The sequence below is a fragment of the Equus caballus genome, chromosome 28 (genome assembly GCF_041296265.1).
Source record: "Equus caballus isolate H_3958 breed thoroughbred chromosome 28, TB-T2T, whole genome shotgun sequence".
NCBI lineage: Eukaryota > Metazoa > Chordata > Mammalia > Perissodactyla > Equidae > Equus > Equus caballus.
This window is the reverse complement of record NC_091711.1, coordinates 36,669,974-36,690,818: the sequence shown is the minus strand read 5'-3', so window position 1 is coordinate 36,690,818 and position 20,845 is coordinate 36,669,974. Positions and strand designations below refer to the sequence as shown.

Here is a 20,845-nt window from a genome sequence, read left to right as displayed (position 1 = left end):
CACACAAAAAATCATGTGTGGCCTTTGTCGTCAGACAGAACTGAGTTTGAATTCTTACCTCAACTATGCATTACCTATATGACCTTGTGCAAGCCTCAGTTTCTTCACCTATAAAATGGGGATAATATCTCCTGAATAGGGTTGGTATGTAGGTATGTAAAGCATTTAGCATAGTGCCCAGTACACAAAAAGTGTCCAAAAAATGATAGTTATTTTTTAAATAATTTATAAACCATGAATACTATCTAATCTGCCTACCTCACAGGAGTGCCTATGAAATGAGGGAAAATATGTGAAAGGACTTAACAAACTACAAAATTTACACACAAGAGGACTTATTTCTACAGATATTTGTGTTATCGTAAGGACTTGCTCACTTTTTTTTAGATCAGTTAAGAATAGCAGATCTGGGTTCTTCTTATCAAAAACAAACATCCTTGTGTGGTTGGATTTCCTACTGAGTGGTGAGAGGATGTGCCTGCCTGTCGCCATGTGTGCATCCACGTGTATGCAAATTCCTGCAATGAATTGTTCCCGAGGGAAAGGGTCCTATGATGCAATGTGCTTCTTTCCTTCCTAGATCCATCAGGATTCTCGGTTAAAAGCAAGAGAAACAATTTGGGCTGCTAACACAAGAAGGGAGTTTAGCAGAGATGGGGGATTCACAAAATAAAATTGAATGGAGGATAAGGATGGCATGAAGCAGCAGGCTTGAGAAACTGAGGGAATTCTGGAGGTTGGCCAACAAGATTCATGGCTGAGCAGCAACCACTGGTCCAGCCTCTTCAGGACACTCTTACTGCCACCATCACACTGATAAATCTCATGGCCAATCTCTCTCTCTCTATCCTTGTCACTTTCTGGAGAGACAAAGTCCCAGGAGTGAACATCTAATTGGCCTAACTTAGGTGGCATGCCTGCCTCAAGGACTTTTTGGGGACTGGAAGATGGCGAATTATGGAAGGATCTGGCTCTGGGAATTGCCAGATCTCCACATAATGAAAAATTCCCCCAAGAGGAATGTGGAGGCATGAATACAAATATCTTCTAGGAAGCCACCTTTTGTCCAGCTCTCATTTTACGAATGAAGAAGAATCAGAGAGGTTGTTCAATGACTGCAGGTCAGGTGTCCTGGCTCCCAACCCCACATTCACTCTCCTACTCAAAATCCAGTGATTTATAAAGTCACAAGCTGTTTCTCCAGCTTTAAATGATATATCAAGTGGGGACAAAAGGGACTCACTCTATGGAGAGCAATTATCTGTTTTCAGGTTCTTTTCATTACATAAGCCCAGCACATAAGAATAAATAACGCTAGAATGCAGCTGACCTCCAATATATGATGGGAGAATCTCATTATTGTAAAACCGTTGGTGATATATATTAACTGGCTATGATACATCGAATTTTTAATAGAAACCATTAAGCACTCCTGCATCTAATTGCCTTTTTTTTCTTATTCATAGTACAATAAAAAAATAATTTTGCATGCCATCATTTGCCTGGTTTCTCATCTAAACCTCTATCTCACTCCCTGTTTCCTCTTTTCTTCTTTGTTTAAAACTAATACTAGTGAGGCCTTTTAAATTTAGACCCAGACAAGAACACTCTTTGCATTTTTCCCCAAGCAGTTTTCCTGTGCATATTTGAAAACCAATAGTTTTTTTAAAAACCATTATGATGATATAACTCCAAATGTTAAAATTCGGAGGAATTTTATAGAATTTTATAGGGAAACTGAAGTTTAGAAAGGATACGCCAGGCAGGTTGAGGCAGAGGCCGGCCAACGCCATCAAAGACTATGCTGGGTGCCTGAGTTGAGATTTCCTGCATGCTTTTATGTCCCACTATTGTCATCATCCATGTCTGGACAGAAACTGTGAGGGAGTTTCTTGAAAGGATCTGAGTTTTTGTCTAATCCAGAGGTGGAAATTAGTAGCCAAAGGTCCAAAGCTTGGTTTTGGTTTTCCTAACAGTCTTAGCCCACACAGCCTTTAAAAAAAAGTTTTAATTAATTGCCAACATTAAAAAATCTGGAGATTTAACATAATCTGAGTTTCTGGCCCTTTGATAAAAATCAGAGCATCTGGCAACTCAGGGTCCATATTCCCATATGGCAAAAATCAGGTGTTGCTGAGAAACAATTGCCCCCTTAGGCAAGTGTGACACCTCAAGGTGCCACAGTCCCCACCCCTCCCTGTTCTATCACACCCGACCAACTTCACTTGTTACATTACTGCCTGTACCCGTCAGTGTGCAAGCCCTGAGCTAGCCTTCTTCCCTCTAGTTACTAATGTTGAGTCAGTCCCCCTTATTGACTGAGGTCACTTACTAAGGGTCATGCAGTAAGTGGAGGTGCTGGAAGAGACCCTTCCAATGGCTCAGCCCTTGGCTCTCCTCTCTTCTCACGCTGCAGGCTCCCTCTAGGTGGCCCCGTAGAGTCCCAGGTCAGGGTACTCCCCAGTGCTTATCTCTAGCTGCTGGATATATCACCTGTGCTCTAGACTTGCGTACTCAGCCATCACCTTGGGCAAGTTGCATAACCTTTCAGCACCTTGTTTCCTCATCTGTAGAATGGAGATAATTAGAGTACTTTTCCATCGAACAGTTATTATGAGAATTATATAGACTATTAGTTAATATACGTAAAACCATTTGAAGAGAGTCCAGCACTCCTGTCTGTGTCTAAATTGGAGCCTTTAATTTCCCTTTGCCTCCAAACTCTTCCTTCTCCATGTTACTAATAGCATTATTGCTCCAGGGTGGCTCAAGCTAAACACCCAGGAGTCATTCTTCATTTATCCGTTTTCCTCATCTCCTAAAGCCAATCCATCATCAAGCCTTTTGATATTCTCAAAATATACTTCAATGGGTCCACTTCCCCATCTCTGCTGTCATCACCTTGGTCTAAGTCATCATCATCTCTTGCCTAGACTTCTGCAATAGCCTCGTGCTATGGCCTGAATTATGCCCTCCCAGATTCACATGTTATAGCCCTCACCCACAATGGGATGGTGTCCAGAGATGGGGCCTTTGGGAGGTAATTGGACTTAGATGAGGTTATGGGGGCAGGGGCCCCATGATGGTGTTAGTCCTTACATGAAGAGACACCAGAGAGCCAGCTCCCTTTCTCTCCTCACCACGTGAGGACACAGGGAGAAGACAGCCATATATCTCCACGCCAGAAAGAGAGCTCTCACCAGAAAAAGACTATGCTGGCACCTTGATCTTGGACTTCTAGCCTCCAGAACTGTGAGAAAATAAATTTCTGTTGTTTAAGTCACCCAGCCTGTGGTATTTTGCTGTGGGAGCCCAAGCCAACTAAGACACTTCCTAGCTAGTCTCCCTGCTTCCCTTCTTTCTCCTCCAACATCCATTCTCCACACATCAGCCAGAGTGGTCATTTAAAACTGTCATAGCCGGCCCCCCCCCCCCCGCAAAAAAAAGAAAAAAAACCCTTTAATGGCTTATCTTTGTCCTTATAACAAAACTGAAGCTCTTCACGTTGGCCCACACAGTTCCACCACTTAGCTCTGGTCCACCCCTGGCCATAGCGCCCTTTCCCCAGGTCTCTACACTCAGCCATCTTAGGCTCCGGGTCCAGACTCAGAACCACGGTGCATTTGCTGTTCCCTTGTCGACGAGGCACTTCCTCCAGCCCCGGAATTGCTTTTTCCTTCAACTCTCTGTTCAAATATCGCCTTCCCGAGATGCCTCTGGAGACTATTCTATTTATAGCATCCCTGGCCCCCTTTCTTATTTATGGCCACCTTCCCCTCGCCCCCCATAATGCTTCTAACAATCCGACATTACTTTCTTTCTTTCTTTGTTTACTTGCATACTGCCTGCCCCACCCCCACCCCATGCAAACTCCATAAGGGCGATAGACTTCACCCTGTTGCTCTTTTGGTGCTAAGTGTCTAGCACACTGCCTGGGACATTTGCGGATAGTGGCTGCCCGGTTTCTCCGAGGCGCCTCCTGAGGTCCAGCGAGGTCAGGTGGCTTCTCAAAGCTGGCTTCCAAGGACGCTGCACTCTCCGCACTCCCCGAGGGGCGTCTAGAAGCTCTCGGGACGCGTTATCACCTCACTCGGCTGCCTGAGCCAAGTGAGAGCTCAGAGCCCAGAAGCAACTTTTCCCCGGTGGCGAGCTGCGGAGGCGGGTGGTGGGGAGACCCGGGGAGGGGTGGCAGGGGCGTGGCCGTCGGGGCGGGGCCTGGCTGCCCCAGCCAATGGGGCGCCGCGGCGCGGGGAGGCCGGGCCGCCGAGGGGAGACGCTGGCGCGCGGTGGATGCGGAGGCTGAGCTCGGGACCCGGAGCGGCTCCGCAGGCGGGCGCAGCGGCCAAGCCACCCAGCGGGCTCCCGGCTCCTGGCGGCTCGCGCGGTAAGCAGAGTCCCGCAGCGAAGTAGACTTCGTGGGTTTTCCGGCAGCAGGGAGTCCTCCCCCTCGCCCAAGCCAGGGCTGCTGGGGCGTTCTCGCACCCGGCTGCGTCCCCGAGCGCTCCCTCCTGCTCGGTGCCCGGGGGATGCGGGCGCGCGGCGGGGCCGGGAGGCAGGCGAGGAGCCGCCGCGCTGCTCTTCCCCCCCGGGCTGCCGCTGCCCGGCTCCGGGCCCGCCCTGGGACAGACCGACCCGCGTGCCAGAAATGCCTGAGGGGCCCGGGAGCCAGAGGTGCTCACGATAGTGGCTCCTAAGATTATCTTCACCCAGCGCCAGGGGACGGGGGAGGAACTTGCGGGGACCCGGGGACCGCAGGGACCGGACCTCTGCTCCAACCTAGCTCTTCAGACCCCTAAGGACCTGTGGCCCTGGGGCCTAGGGGTCAGATTTGTCATGCTGTGTCCTATGCCCAGTCATCCTGGGGCGCAGGAAAAAATCTCACAGTAGCTCCCTGGCCAAGCTAGGAGCCTAGAGACCAGCACTTGATACGGCGCCCCTAGTATTTATCCAGCATTTATTGGGCTCCTGTTGTGTGCCAGACACTGTTTTAAGCACTAGCGGCCCGAAGAAGGACCTTGGAGGAGCTCCTGGGATAAGAAGGACAGTAGGAAGAACAATTATAGTGCACTGTAGTACAGGGGGCACGCGGGAGAGAGGAGGACCCAGAGCCAGCCAGGCAGGCTTCAGAGAGGAAGTGGCCACTGAGTGGAGACTAGAGGACAGCAGGGTTTGCCAGGCTGAAGTGTGTGTGTTGGGGAGTCCTGGGTCGGGGAGCCTTGCTGGGATAGCAGGAATTCCCGATAGATTTTCTTGTGCAAAGGTAAAGAAACTGAAAAAGTCCAGGATCCTGACTTAAAACATCAGATAATCCTCCATCACGTTGTCAAGTAGGACTGGGGCTTATTGTGGGTAGGAAATGAGCTGTCAACATGGCAGGGGCTAAAACATGCACAGGCCTGAAAATGCAGCTATAGGCTATTTAGATTTTTGTCCTGGGAGGAAGGAGGGCAGTGGAAGAAGTCTCATCAGGGATCAAGTCCCTCTGGCAGCTCTGTGGAAAATAGATGGAGACTGGAGCGGTAGAAAGCAGCTGTAGTTACCATTTCAGATGTGGCTGTAATACTCTGGCCCCTTAAGGCAGCTGGGTCTGCCCAGGAGCTCTGCTCCCTGGCTTCCGGGCATGGATTCATTCCGGTGGGAGCTGTTGCCCGCTATTGCTTGCTTCTGCAACCTGCAGGTCATTTTTATATTGTTTCTGGAGGTTTGGACCTCAACCTTGTCATCAGGGATGCACCCCAGAGGATTGTGAAGGGTACCTCTGCCCCCCTTTTCTTATCTTCTGGTCATCCCCTCTCCCTCGGCTCCCCAATCTGTCTCACAGAGACGCTGCCTCAGATGTTAGAGGCTGCATGAAGAGCAAAGTCTTGCTGGGGAGTCAGGCCAGAAAGTCACTTTAGCTGTGTGCCTTGGGGACAGTATCGACCTTTCTGAACCTCATTTTTCTGATTTAAAAGGAAGTCATCATACCTACTTGTCATAGGTCGGGTTCCCTGGAAAAGACTCAGACGCTCTGAGATTTGTGTGTGGGAGGCTTCGTGGGCATGGTCTCGCTCTCCGAGGCGGGGGAGGGAGGCAGGACTGGGCAGAGAGAGAAGTTGATGTTGATGTAGCGCAAGAGTGGCCTCGGTTGATCCCCTGAGGCAGGGGGCCTTTGAAACCCTGTGTGGACCAGCCAGTGGGTGCAGGCTGTCCCCAGGGAGGGGGCATAACTTTGGGTGTCCCTCCAGCAGGACAGCTCCTGAAGAGGAGCTCAGCCGTGAGCGGGGAGCAGCCAACACGCCTGGCAGCTGGGCCTGGGGGAGGAAGGAGTGCCTTGGTCCTGGAGGGGCACTGAGAGCTGTCCCGCAGCAGCCAGCTCAGAGGATGAGCTTAGGAAGTAAATGAGAAGACTGACAGAGTGCTTTGCCCTGTGCCCAGTGCAGAGCAGGCATTTAAAAAGTGTTCGTTTTTCTTGCCTTTAAACTTCTTCAGTACGTCTGAAAATGAATTTTGGAGATTGAATTGAGAAAGTCAGCTTTTGTGAGGAAAGAACCTTTAATTTATCATCACCTTTTAATAATAACAGGCACAATGACTACTACTTCCTGTTACTGAGTGCCTCTTATGGACGTGCATTCTCTCTTAGTTATCCAGTAATAATCCAGGGTACTTGTATTCTCATTTTACAGTCAATCCAGTCTTTTCCAAATCCCAACAGACCAGGTGTCCTTTGGCCGTAAAATAATAACAATGACAGCAAGAACAATCACAACTATATGACTTGTTACACTCTATGAAGTGATTTCATTGGTGGCTCGATTAATTAATTAATCAATTATTAATTCAAGAATGTGCAGTGAGTGAGTGCCTCCCGAATGGTGGGTGCCGTCCTACGTGCTGGGGATACAGTTCAGTCTGTTAGGGGAGACTGAGAGAGACATTAAATGCTTTGATTCTTCAGAAGCAAGCACTGAAGGATGGAACGTGGCAGTGCATAGCCGGGATGCGGTAGAGAGTCATAAGCCTTTTTCCCAGTTGACTCCTTCCAATCCTTCAGTCTCAATATAACCTCCTCAGAATGGCCTTTTGGACCATCCTGTGTACCCCTCCCTTGTATCCCCCTTCATGCGTCCGTTCATCCATTTTATTTACTCCCATGTTGTTGGCGCTCTCCACTAGACTGAAGGCTCCGGGAGATCATAAGTTGGTTTGTCCTAAGAGCCGAGCACAGTGGTTAGCATATTTCTTGAATTAGTAAAATGAATGAAGGGTGGAATCTACATAACGGAGTAGCCAGGGAAGGTCACTCCCAAGAGTGACGTTTACACTGAGATCTGAGGGATAAGAACAATCCAGCAATACCAAGATCAAGAGGCAAAGAGAGCAGCTTGTTCAAGGACCCTAAGGTGGAGGAATGGAGCCCGGCGTGATTGGGGAGCAGCCTGAGGTGAGTTTGGAGAAGTAGATGGGGCCTTGGAAGGCCATACTGAGCTTGGATTTTACTCAAAGTGCAATGAAAAGTCACTGAAGGATTTTAAGCCTAGTAATGACTTGATGTTATCGTATGTATTTGTTTGTTGTGTGTCATGCCTCCAGGAGGCAAACTCCATGAAGGAAAGTGCTTGTAAGTATTGCTGAAGAGCATGGATGATAGTTTATGCGACTATCAGGTGAAAAATGGAGAAGAGAGGAGAATGGGATCCTGTCACTAATTAGGAGTTGGGTGAGAGAGATGTTTATGTCTTGGCTACAGGATAGCAATGGTGTTGGAGAAATGTAGAAGGATTGGAGATATATTTGGGATATAAATGGACAGGACTTGCTGATACATCATATGTCAGGAATATGGGAAAGGAAAGGATCAAGGATGACCCTTGGGCTTATGGTTTAAGACTGGAGGGGTGCCAAATGTCCATTGACAGGTGAATGGATCGACAAAATGTGGTGTATACTTCCAGGGGAATAGCACTCAGCCCTAAAGAGGAATGAAGTGCTGATACATGTTACTACACGGATGGGTCTTGAGAACGTGCCAAATGAAAGAAGCCAGACACAAATGGTCGCATATTGTATGATTCAATTTATATGAACTATCCAGAATAGGTAAATCCACAGAGACAGGAAGAAGATTGGTATTTGCCAGGGGCTTAGCCCGGGGGGGGGGGGGGGGGGCGGGGGTGGAGATGCGGTATGGCTGTTTAAAGGGTAAATGGTGTCCTCTGGGGGTGATGAAAATGTTTTGGAACTGGATAGAGGTGTTGGTTGCACAACATTATGAATGTACCAAATGCCGCTGAATTATACACTTTAAAATGCTTAATTTTATGTTATATGAATTTCACCTCACCTAAAAACAAAGATTGGGTGGATGGGGGCGCCAACCACAGAGTGGAGGAGACTGGGTGAGGAGCAGGTTGTGGTTAGAGAGAAAATTCAAATGCTGTCATGGAGATGCCCGTTAGACATCCTCATGGAGACCAGGGGGGATGTCTGGGCTGGAGATAGAAATATGGGAGTTGTCAGCACTTAGATGTCAGCCAACAAAATGGAGGAGATCTAAGGAGAGAGTGTAGAAGAGCACACTGGAGCCTGGATCATTCTTTAATTTGATCCTCATGACTACCTACGAGGAAGGTGCTGTTGTCCTCATTTTCAACTGAGGAAACCAAGGCTCCCCACCAATGCACTTGGCCAAAGTCAGACAATTTGTTCATGTGGATCTCCTGGCTGCCAGCCCTTTGCTTTTCCCATCTCAGCGTGATGCCATTTAGAACTTCAGCAAAGCCTTTCCCTCCGTCTCTCCCTCCCTCCCTCCTTCCGTTTCTTATTTCCACAGTCCTGGTTGAGTTCTCACATGTGGCAGGCACTGTGCTGGGCATGTGTTTGTGGAGAATGTAGAAATGGCTCTGATCTTGTGGAATTTACCTAATAAATAAGCAGCTACAGCCCACTGACACAAGGGCCGTAGGAGCCTGGCGCGGGGACATCTATTGCAGGTTTGAGGGTGGGAGGAGGCTTCTTAGAGAAAAGTGACAGCTAAGCTGAGATTTGCAGCAGAAGCGGAAGGATTGAGCCTAAGAAAGAGAATGATTCTCTGGAGGGTTCATGATCTCTGAATACCTGCTGTGGGAATTCACCATTCTCTTCCTTCCCCAGTTCTGCAAGGTTAGTGGCATTTTCCAGCTCATCAAGAGGGCCTTTTTTGTTTTCTATGATCCTGGAGGCAATAAGTAGACAAATAGCTTGGCTTGTTGTCAAGTGGGAGCTTCAAAGGAATAGCAAGGTAGGGTGCAAACAGCCTGGCTTTCAAAGCCGGGTTCCATCTCTTGATCAAGCGACTTATTCTGTCTGAACTTTACTTTTGATACCTGTGAAATGGAGCCACCAACGTCCACTGCTCAGTGTAGGAAATAAAAGAGATGTGTAGTAAAGTCTTGGGGACGGAATAAATGCTCAGAAAAATGTTATCTCATTTATCTCGTGGAGAGGAAGAGTTTCTGAATAGACCAATGGTCCCCGCACTCTGTACACTATTTAAAATACAGATATCCATGCTCCTTCTAGAGTCTGACTTAGATGGTTTGGGATGGAACGTAGCAATTTGTCTGTTTAGAAAACACCCCAGATGATCCTGATAAAAGCAAGGTCCAGACACCCCTGGTTGAGACCAAATACTTGAGTCATGGCTGTGACGACGTGAAAGGGTTAAGCAGCTAGAAGCAGAATGTTGCCTTCTAGGAATTATTAGCCAATGACGGAGCTGACCGATGATGTAATGTCTTTGGCTGGCACTCCATTGGTTAAGTGTATTGTTTCTCTTGCTTCAGCTGTGTGAGCAGCAGACTGGCGCCCATGGGTTAATAATTCTGTGGCAGCAGATAGAGCTGTTTTTTTTCATTCCTCTTCTGCTAGGTGTGAATGTACAGCAGGGCTCAGCAGATTGTTGCCCTTCCCTTTCCAATAAGCAGCTGCCCCTTCCTCCTTACCTCCTTCTAAGCAGAGCACATGTCTCCGTAGTACTACGGAGGAGGAGGGGGAGGAGCAGAGGGAGAGGGGGAGGGTGGAGGGGGAAGAGGAGGAGGAGAGGAGGGTCCTTTGGGGAAGAGAGAGCCCTTGCAAAGTTCCCCGCTGCAGTCTCTCCTTGCCACTGGGGACAGGCACAGCCCCAGCTGCTCTGGCCTGCAGAGCTCCCACCGGATGAATTGCTAAACCGCCACCTGCTTCTGAGCATTGTTCAACTTGGCGGGATCCTCAGACCCGGGAGGTGAGCCCAGGGTTTTGGAAGAGGGAGTGGGCTTGGCAGAGAGGAGCCCTGGGGCAGTGGGAGGGAGCAGCTCTGGACTGAAGGTCAGCCGCAGTCTCCATCGTGTGGCTGCCCCAGCATGCTGTGTGAGCTTGGGCACGATGGTCTCCCTCTCTGAGTCTGTTTGCTCCAGTGCACAATATAAGGCTTGAATTAGGGCCCTCCGAGTTCTGGGAGACACTGACTGGGAGTGCGCTGACCAGGAGCCATAAACCAGCATGCTCTCCGTGTAGCTTTCTGTCAAGATGCCTCACTCTGGGAATCTTGGGCAGCAGGGGAGCATGGTTAGGGCTGTCTGCCTGGAGCCAGCTGTAACCCAGGCCCTCCTTATAATGTCTGACTCCCTCTGCAGTGCTCTCGCTCAGCCAAGTGGCCCTTGGTAGACTCTGGGGTGAGCTTTCTCCAGAAACACCTGAATGATCTCAGAGATCTTGATCATGTCACCTGGGGGGACTTTTGCGTCCCTGACCTTTGAGTTATCGGTGCGCCTTAATAAATCTGGGCACTTTCCTGGTTGTCCCATACTGGAGCTCTTGTCGGGGGAGAGGGGAATTCTTTTTGTATTATGGATAGCACAGTTATGATGATTTTCTCGTTTGTGTTTAATGGAGTATGGATTATTGCCCCAGCCCGAGACTTCTCACCTTGCCCAGAGAGGATCCAGTGCAAGCACGTCTGCTTCAAGGTGTAAATTGAAAAAGAGCAGAGTGGGGAGGGGGAGGGGCGCAGAGGAACTGGGAGAGGCCGCTAGCCAGAAGCTCTGCCTTCCTCACAGAGGTAATTCAAGGAAACCTTGCATTTCATAGTCAGACTATGATGCCACTTCTCCCTTGCAACCCTCCGAAAAATACATGAATAAAAAGTTCTGTTATTTTTGTGTGTCAGAATTTGGTTATGAGCGGAGAGTTCTCAGTTTCTTTGGGGAAGGTGGAGCTTGCAGAGGGTTCTCTCTGTGTCTGTATGACCCTTGGCGTCTGCCGCTCTGTGTTCTGGGTCAGGCTTTGCTGCTGAAGAACATGTAGGTCCCTGAGAGGGTCACTGTGTGTCCCTGAGCCTCAGTTCCCTCATTTGTCAATCACAGAGGTAGGAGGGAGCTGGACTAGCTGAATTTAGAGCCCCTCTGGCTCTGTCTGTCTGTGCTTTGGGTTGTGGAAAGCCATTGGAATCTGAGTCTGTCAATTAAGTGGGTTGGATGGAAACGTGTTTGAATAAAGGGACGTGCAGCCTGTGTCGTCTGGGTGCTCGAGCTTTACACATGTTTTAATTCATGTCACCCTCCCAGTAGCCCTGGGAATAGGTGGAATGAACCCCACCCAACAGATGTGAAATTCAAGGCTGAAGGAGCTTCCGTGACTTACCCAAGTTCATCACTTTGTACCTGTTGAGACTGGTATTTAAAGCTGTGCAGGCGAAGGTACTGGGGTGGCAGAACGTGGCAGGAGAATGGAAGGGATGAAGCTGGAATCCTTGTCTGCCTTTGCTTCCTGGTGTGCTCTTCTTTCTAGTAGAAAGCACGCACTGGTTTTGGGATCGACTAGTTCAGCCAGATTATTGTGGATTACCCAGTTTACTGTCTGGGACAGTAGAAAATCAGGGGACTCTGGGTCCAAAAGGGACCTTACAATCCTTTGGACCAGGCCTCTCAGTTTATAACTGAGGAAATGGAGGTCCAGAGAGGTGAGGTGACTGGTTCCATGTCACTCAGTGAGTCGATAGACAGCAAGAGATGGACACCAAGCCTCGTTGTCCTAGGTGTTTGAAATTGTGTTGATGAGTTTTTCTTTAAACTTTCATTTGAGAACTTTGAGATCATTTGAATTTAGCTATTCTTACCTCCAGGCCTTTTTGAAGTGCCAGAGGGTTGGAGTAAGACTCTTTGAACCCCTACTCTGTGCTTGGCATTGTGGCAGGTGTCTGAGAAGTGAAAGGGGGTGGTAAGCAAGCCGAGTGTGAGACCTGGCCAGTTTCCCTGAGGCGTCTCAGGATGCAAGCCGTGCCTCATGAGGGCCTAGCTCATAGGTGACCAGTGTTTCCCAGTGGATGGGCTGAGACTCTGACCATTCTCTCTGCACGTGGCTGGCCCCTAATTTATACCACTGTAAGAACACTTGCCACATGACCTGTGGTCTCTGTTCTGTCTTCCCAACTAAGCTGCATGTTTCTAGGGCACAGCTCACAAAATGTGGAGCTTAATTAATCGGTGGAGCTGCCTTCTAGGAGAGGTGGGTGTCAATATTTTGGATGTGCAGAGATGTACACCCAGAAGTAAAAACCATCAAATATTTATTAAAAAGCACAGTTCAGATGCTTGACTCTTTTCTTGATCACTATAATGTTAAGAAAGAATCATCCTAATGTCAGGCTTCAAATATTCAAATGATTATTCTAAGAAAGAGGGATTATAATTATTCTGCAGGGCTGGAGAGCAAAGCCAGCAGCATTGGGTAGAAGTCGGAGGGGAGCAGATAGCAGATAGATGGAGGGTGTGCGGATGGTGGGAGCTGTCCAGTGGGTAAGACTTCCCTTTCTATGCCCCTGTCATCAGAAGTGGGTGGTAACCCTCAGGGTTGGCTGCTCTGCCAAAGGTACCTTCTAACTTCCCTTCGAGATCTAAGATTTCTTGGTTATCTATCAAGCAGGAGGAAGTGAGAGGAGGCCTGGGGGATCATAAGCTGCATCTCACTCCTTCTTTAGATTCCAAAGCTGTAGTATGGGGTGAAAAATCACTCATAGCCAAAAATACTCTTGAAAACATTTTAATTGCCAAAAAATTGCATTATACATGGTTTTTGTGAATGCAACCCTGAACATCTATCCTAACTAGTGTGAGAAATGCTGGTTTAGACTAAAAGAGAGAGTTAGCAAGAGAAATTCTATATGAGTTGTCTGGGTCTTCCTACTGTCCTGTCTTTAAGGTCACTGTACAATTTCTAACTGGCATGGAGTGAGGGGCTAGAGAATTCTCAGGCAGTCTTGCCTGCTTGTGGGGTTGATGCCGTTCTGCTTGGATAAACAGCCTCTAATACGTTCGTCCATGGTAACTGTTTTTTTTAATGGGAATGAAAATTAAATGAGATAGAATCAGCAGCTTGCTTTAGCCGACTTGTCTAGGCTGGTCTGTGAAAAATTTTAGATAAGAACCAGTCACCTGTGTCCAGGTGGGCACGTCCTGTTTGAGGTTGGCGTGTCCTGTTCCACTCCTCTGGACAGTGCTCACCCTGGGGCCCCTGACTGTTGCTTCTGAAAGCCCAAGTGGGACGTGAATGAGGTTGGAAGCTGCACAGACCTGAGTTAAAACACCAGGCATTACCTCTCCTTGTGTGACACTGGGCATGTTACTTAACCTCTCTGTTTGGTTTTTTCGCTTATGAAAATGGGATCAATAGAACCCGCCTTGAGGGGCGGATGGAGGATTAAATGCGAATCTTTCGAGAGCGCCTGGAACATACAGAGTAGGTGTCTATAAATGCTAATTTATTCCTTCTCCTTAAAAGGTGTTGCAGAGAGGTGGGGGTTTTTCTTTCTTCAATCTCACCTCAAACTTCTTTGCCCACATTAGTGGCATTCTAGGTGGCTCTCTCCCAGCCCTCAGGAAACCTCACGTGGTGTTGCTCTAAGAATGCATGCTTGCAGCCTTGCCCCCTCCTAGCTCGTCCTCAGGCCACTTACTTAACCAGGCACCAGAAAGCTGTGCTCAGAAGGGAGATGTTGAACTTAATCCATTTTTATTTATTTATTTATTTTTTTGAGGAAGATTAGTCCTGAGCTAACATCTGCTGCCAATCCTCCTCCTTTTTTCTGAGGAAGACTGGCCCTGAGCTAACATCCGTGCTCATCTTCCTCTACGTTATATGTGGGACGCCTACCACAGCATGGCTTTTTTGCCAAGCGGTGCCATGTCCGCACCCGGGATCCGACCCAGCAAACCCTAGGCCGCCGGAGAGGAACGTGTGAACTTAACTGCTGCGCCACTGGGCCGGTCCCCTTAATCCATTTTTAAAACACCAGGAGCTGAATCAAATATCTGGGCTGGGGCTGCTTTACTCAGGGGCCACCCGGATAGGTGCTTTGAGGGGTGGCAAAGTATGGCTCCGAGTTCGAAGCATTGGGAGTTTCATCATTGAATGTTCATCTCTTAGGTTTACTCATTCATCCAGTTAACAAATATTTACGGGAGTTCTTATCTTGTGACAGGCAGCGTCCGAGGTGCAGGGGACATATCCATGAACAGAGCAGACAGGATCCCTCTCCTGGTGGATCCTATATTCTGGTGGGGAAATAGAAAGTAACCTTAAGACAGATACATTGTGTGGGATCAGTTAGTGATGAGAGCCATGACGAAAAATGAAGCAGTGGAAGGGCACAGGAAGATGCCTTTATAGCAAAGCCAGCTAAAGAAGGTTGCTCTGAGGATCTGATATTGCAACGTAGGCTTGAATGAGGTTTGGGAATGGGTTTGAGAAATAGCTATGGAAGAGAATTCCAAACAGAGGGAACAGCGAGTGAGCCTCAGGGTAGGTAGAGAGGACCGAGGGAGAGTTTGAGAAGATGTGACCAGAGAGGTACTGAAACCAGGTCTGGTGGGGACTCCTGGGCTGTGGAGTGAAGTTTGGACTCTCTTCCAAGCTGGAGGTTTTGAGCAATGAATTTACGTGGTTTGACTTATTCTTTTAACTCATTTTACTTTTTAGATCGCCATATGGTAAATTTGTTTTGGTGTTCAGTTCTATGACTTTTAACATGTGTATAGATTCGTGGAACTACCAACACCACAATGAGGATGCAGAATGGTTCCATCATCCAAAAACCTCCTCTCCCTCTTTGGCCACTGGCTCCCCACTTCTGACATTTGGCGACTACAGCTCTGCTCTCCGTCACTACCGCTTTATCTTTATGAGAATGTCGTGTGGATGGAATCGTACAGTATGTTACCTTTGAGGCTGGCTTCTTTCTCTCAGCCCAATGCCTTTGAGATCCATCAATGTAGTGAGTATTAATACCTTGTTCATTTTTATTGCTGTCTAGTATTCCATTGTATAGAAGGACTACAGTTAGTCTATTCATTCACCCCCAAAGGACTCTTGGGTCATTTCAGCTTTTGGCAATTATGAATAGAGCCTCTATAAACATTTGTGTTCAGGTTTTTGTGTGAATATGCATTTTTGCTTTACTAGGGTAAATGCCCAGGAGTCAGATGCCTGGGACGTATGGCAAATTTACATTTAACTTTATAAGAAACTGCCAAACTGTTTTCCAGTGTGGCTGTACCATTTTCTGTTTCCAGGAGCAACGTATGAAAGTTCCAGTTGCTTTGCATCCTTGTCAGCACTTGGCATTTTCAGTATTTTTTATTTTAGCCATTCTAATAGTATAGTGGTATCTCACTATGGTTTTAATTTGCATTTCCCTAATGGTTAATGATGTCGAATATCTTTTTACATGTGTGTTTTCCATCCTTATATCTCCTCTTTGATGAAGTGTCTGACCAGGTCTATTACTCATTTTTAAAATTGCTTTTGTGTTTCTTGTTTTGAGTATTCTTTATGTCTTCTGGATACCAGGGCTTTCTTGAATATGTGATTTGGAAATATTTAACTTGTTTTTAACGAATCATTCTGAATGCTGTGTGGGAAGGAAGCTGTAGTGGACAGGGGTGGACACAGAAGGATCAGTGAGTGGACTATTGCAGTAGTCCATGGGGAGAGATGATGGTAGTTTGGACTAAGGTTATTGGGGAGGAAGGGGTGAGAAGAGGTCAAAATCAAGAAGTCTTTTGAAAGTGGAACCATCTGAGCGTGGTGATGGGTGGATGTGGAATTGAGGGAAAAGATGCATCAAGGATGGCAACACTGCTGCAGGGGCTGAGAATTTAAATCTTGAGAATTTAAATCTAATTCAGGCATGGTCTCTGCCCTGCAGTAACGCTCAGTCTAGTGAGAGGAGATTTACTGTAAGCGGTTACCTGGAATAAGACCGGCTGTGCTCCCAGAGCTCGTGTGGAAAGTATTGGGGGAGCACAGATGACGGAGAAATGGCCATCTTTAAGGTTTGCAAGGCCAGCTGTCTGGATGGCTGCTCTCGAACTCTAGCATATATAAGAATCAGCTGGGGAGGTTGTTGAAAATGCAGCTGGCTGGGCTCTCACCCCCAAAATAGCTGGTCTATGGTTAGCAAGCACCACAAATCATTCTGCATAGGTGAGTGGTTGAGCACACTATGAGAAACCCTTGGAGGAGCTGGGATAACTTTACAGAAGAGGTGATGTTGGAAGTGGGGGTGTCAGTATTTGGGAGGAATTGTGACTTGGAGAAAGCTGGGGAAAGGGCAGCCAGGCAGAGAGAAAAGCAGATGGTTGGAAGAATGATAGAGAATGGCTGGAGCTTAGAGAAGTATAGGTTGGGTGATGAGGATGGTTATGGACCAAAGAGTGCATGTCTGTTAGTGATGGGTGGGGGTCACGTGACGTCCTGTGCTCAATGAGTCTGAAGTGATTGCAGCTACTCCTCAGCTCCCTAGTTACTAACAAGGGGCCTGCCATGGTGAAAGGTACCAGGCAGTCTGAGAGCTGGGTGTGCAGAGTGGCTGTTGTGCTTTTAAGGTTTCATGTGATGAAACGCCTTTGAGGAAAGCTGCTGCCATAGGGTACGAGCTGGCTGGGGGTGTTGTGTGCAGAGGTTTGCAGAAGGCTGCCCTGTACTTGGGACCACGTCAGGCATCCTCAAAGCTCACAGACTCTGCCTCTCCTTCTTGCACATCATCCTGCTTCCTTTCCAAGGACGCCGGAGCTACATCTTCCTGTGGCTTAACTACTAATTTACTGCACATTCACTGCATGCCAAGCACAATTCAAGACACTTTACATGGATTAACTCATTTCATTCTCATAACAAGCCTAAGGATAAGATAGAATCATTAGCCCTGTTTTTTGATGAGCAAACTGAGGCACAGAAAGGTGAGTGACTGGCCCAAGGTCACGGTGCTAGGAAGTAGAAGAGCTGGGATATTAATCCAGGTAGTTTTGACTTCAGGCCATGCTTTGAACTATTATAATGCATAAACCTTCTAGGAGCATCTTCAGAGTTTTAGAAGGAGGAGAAGTAGTGATAGCAGCAATACCACACATACAGTGTTTACTATGGACCAGTCACTGTTGCGTGTTATTCTCAGAATTATTCCATGTAGGGACTACTTCAATAATAAAATTTTATGTCAAAAGATTTTTCTTTTTTGATTTTAGCCTTTGAGTTAAAACTTACTATTTTTATTTTTCTTGTCTGGTTAATAATGATGATATATTTTTTGTGAGATTTGAAAGAGCAACATAAAGTGTTATAATATCATGATGCTCCTAAAAGTTGTTATGTGTGAGACTGTTTGCTCTTAAACTAAATGGCTCTAGATTATTATGTTTTCAGAGTTCTTCCAAATTTGTCCTTTTCCTTAACTTCCCCTGCTTCAAGCAGCCAGTACTTTCCTCCAGCAAATCTTCCTGATTTACCACGTTTGTTTGGCTGAAGTCAGAGAAGGCAAATGACCAAATATTGTTTCCTAAGGAGGAACCAATAGGATCTGACGAAAGAGGTTTTCTCCTTTTTGTAAAGTTCAGAGAGGGATGCTGTGAACTGGGGATCTGGAGCCCTTGCCCCCTTATTTCGAGGTTCTCAACTGTGTTGGTGTCTCAGGAAGTTCAGGCTGCTATAACACATGACCCCAGCCTGGGGCTTAAACAGCAGACATTTATTTCTCACAGTTCTGGAGGCTGGGAAGTCCGCGATCAGGGTGCCAGCCTGGTTGGTTCTGGCGAGGCCTTCTTCCTGCTGTGTAGGTGGCCGTCCTCATGTGGCAGACAGCAGGACGAGAGGAAGCAAGCTGTCTCTGGGGTCTCTTCTTATAAGGGCACTAATCCCATCATGAGGGCTCCATCCTCATGACCTCATTGTCTCCCGAAGGCCCCGTCTCCAAATACCATCACGTCGGGGAATCAGGCCTTAACATATGATTTCGGGAGAACACAAATATTCAGTCCACTGCAGTTGGGTTGTTGGGTTTGCTGTGCAAAAAACCTCACGACGGTGCAGAAGGAGTGGACGTGATCTGGGAGAGTTTGAAGTTTCCTTGGTGGAGGGAGAGGGAGTTCAGGGGAGGCTCCCTGAGCGAGGAATGTCTGAGCTGAGTTTTGAAAGATGAACGGAGTCACTGATCCAATGGGGTGGGGAGGGGTTTAGAGGAGAATAAAACAGGATGGCATTCCAGTAAGCGGGAACAGCATGTGCAAAGGCATGAGGCCACAGGGCAGGTGAGCAGACAAGTGTTAGTGAACATAACGTGCAAGGGCACTGTGGTGCGAGATGAGGTGGGAGATGAAGCTGGCCCAGGTCAGAGAGGGTCTCAGTGCCACATGGAAGAGTCAGACGTACATTGGGGAGCAACTGCCGTGTTTGAGCTGGGCGGTGACGTCAGGATTGTGTGTTAGAAATGTCTCTGACAGTCTCTGCTGTGGAAATGGATTGGGAGGAGAGCTAATTGGATGTAGGGAGCCCAGGAAGGAGGGGTTCTCAGTGGTCCATGGAAGAGATTATGCATATCTAAGCGAGAGGTTGAGAGAGAGGAACGGAGTGTCAAGGCATCCCCTTCATTCATGCCACACCCAGCATAAACCTCTTTTCTCTGTTATGGGGCTATGTGAAGACGAATTTGGTACGATCCCCTCCTCAGAAAGTTTATAATCTAGGCGCATCTAAGAAGCCATCACCAGTACAAGAGATGGACTCACTCAGTTTCTTTGATTCACAACTGTCTTTTAAATGCTTACCAAGGGCCAGCCCTTTCTGGTCGGTGCTGGAGAGATGACGCTAAAAAAGATATGGAAAAATCCCTGTCCTCGTGGGATCACATTCAAGTTGGGGAGGACGGGGCACAGATATGGTACACTACAAGAGTTAGGTGTGTATTGTTGGATGGCAACGGGTATTACAGAGAAAACCGAAGCAGGGAACCGGGGAAGGGGTGTTGGAAGAAGGACTGCAATTTTAAAAAGGGGTATTTGAATGAGGAGCTAGAAGAGGTGAGGGAGCGCGATTGTAAGTAAATATACAAACGTAGAGGCTAAAACACCTCCCTGGAGGCATTGTGGGATAGCAGCTTGGAGCACGGGCTCTGGGGTGGGGCCGACCTAAATTGGAATCCTGGCTCCATGGGTACTGGCTTGGATAGGTCCTCTCACGTCCTGAACATGGATTTCTCTGTCCTTGAAATGGGGCTGGGGATGCCCTTCTCCCAGGATTGCCGGGAGGCTGGAAAGAGACCCTCGCTGCTCAGCACCAAGCCTGGCGCGCTGAGAATGGCTCACTGTGCGCCAGTACGCATCCATGGTGATGAGGATGACCCTGGCGGGGCATCACCTTTTATGGGAAAGGGGCCCTGGGAGGTGAACTGGGGAGGCTTGAAGCCTGATTTCCTGGCCAGGGCTCTCTGCTCTACTGCTGCAGGCTCTGCAGAACAGAGTCCTGGGGCCTTGGGGCGGAGAGGCAGGACAAGTCCCAGCATGGGCCTGGGGCTTCCTCCAGCAGCTCAGGGGTCCTTCACTACCTCAAGTAATGTTCAAACCATTCAGGAAGGTGAGAACGCCTGAGTTCTAACCTAATTCCTGGCCAGGATTCCTACCTTGACTCACTTGTAAAATGGGATGACTGACAGGCTGCCTGAGGGATCGCTCCATTCTTCCCTCCCCTCCTGCTGCTTCTCCAGTAACGGAGGGGCTGTGGCCTCTGGGACGGGGGAGCCATGGGCCCAGTGTCATGCCACATTCTGTCTCCTAGCATCCTGAGGAGAGTTCTGCCCCCAGGCAGGTCCAAACCCTCTGGGAAAGGATGTGGAAAAAGCTTTTTGTGATTAAAAAAGTCAGTGGTGGTGAAAGAGAGCATCAGCAGCCATGAAGGCAAGTCTGGCTCTTCTTCATCAGCTGGACCACTGAGGGCGGCAGGAACGGCTGTTTCTTGCAGGGGCTGGAGGAGGAGCCTGCCTCAGCAGCCATCTCCGTCCCGGCTGTGAACAAGACCGCCTTTAAGAGTGGGCAGCACCCTGGAAGGAGTTAAGAGGCTGGCTGGGGATCTTTCGGTGGAAGCCTGATGCCAGGACATGAAAGCTCTGCTTCCTGCTGGCTCTTCCCTCCTTCTGTCGCCTGTCATCAACCATTAGGTATCATAGTGAATGGCCTAAGGGGGCATTACTGCTGCTTGGCTAAAGCCAGCCACTTCTCAAGGCTCACAGGCAACTCGGGCATTCTAATCTATACCTTTTTTCTTTTTTCATTTTCTGAATCTTCTGTTTTTATCCTTTTTTTTCTTTTCGTTATTCACTTTTATTATTTTATTTATTCACTCCATTCTTTTTCTTCTTTCCTTCCTTCCATCCTGATTTTCTGCTCTCTTTTTCTGCCCCCTCTTCTTTCCTTCTTTTCATCTGCTCATTCATTTGTTAATTCAGTATCACTCCCTCTCAGCCCCCAGCTAGCACTGCGCACAGGGCACACCTTTCCTGCATTCCAGCTCAGTTGCTCCTGAA

The 20,845-nt window shown here is 48.1% G+C and overlaps 1 protein-coding gene across 2 annotated transcripts in view; it reads left to right on the top strand.

Annotated features, from left to right (window-relative positions):
* Positions 1-4,249: 4,249 nt before the first annotated feature.
* SYN3 (synapsin III) overlaps positions 4,250-20,845 on the top strand; it is a 460,518-nt gene continuing 443,922 nt past the window's right edge. The window contains exon 1 of one of the 2 annotated variants that reach the window (XM_023631109.2): positions 4,250-4,384. The gene's annotated coding sequence lies outside the window, so the exon portion shown is untranslated. Of the gene's footprint in view, positions 4,385-9,785; positions 10,244-20,845 lie in introns of those variants that run through there. The other variant, XM_023631110.2, reaches the window with a different exon arrangement.